The sequence below is a fragment of the Gavialis gangeticus genome, unplaced genomic scaffold (assembly GCF_001723915.1).
Source record: "Gavialis gangeticus isolate Ggan-Ray unplaced genomic scaffold, GavGan_comp1, whole genome shotgun sequence".
NCBI classification, from domain to species: Eukaryota; Metazoa; Chordata; order Crocodylia; family Gavialidae; genus Gavialis; species Gavialis gangeticus.
Genome location: NW_017729026.1, coordinates 185,762 through 186,112, shown reverse-complemented (window position 1 = coordinate 186,112; position 351 = coordinate 185,762).

The window sequence follows — 351 nt, the reverse complement described above, 5'->3', positions numbered from 1 at the left end:
CTCAGCAGTTCCTGCCTGGTAGGGGGCAATCCCCACTCCCCCCTGCTACCCTGCACTGTGTGGGTGGCCCTGCACAAGCCCCCCAAAGCCCCAAGGCTGCTGCAGGAGCAGTGAGTCCTGGGGTTTTTCTCGGGTTTTTTTTTTTCTTAACGGGCCAGAGCTGGGGCCGGCGGGGCAGCCATGGGTGGGGGGGTCTCGGGGAGCAAAGGCAGGGCAGTCGGGTGGCTCATGGCAGATCCCCACATGCAGCATTGGGCAGTGGGGGTAGCGAGGATTGACCCCTTGCCCAGCAGCACCCGGTGAGTGGGGCAGCAATGGGAGGGATGGGGGAGCAGGTGGGGGTTGAGGGGG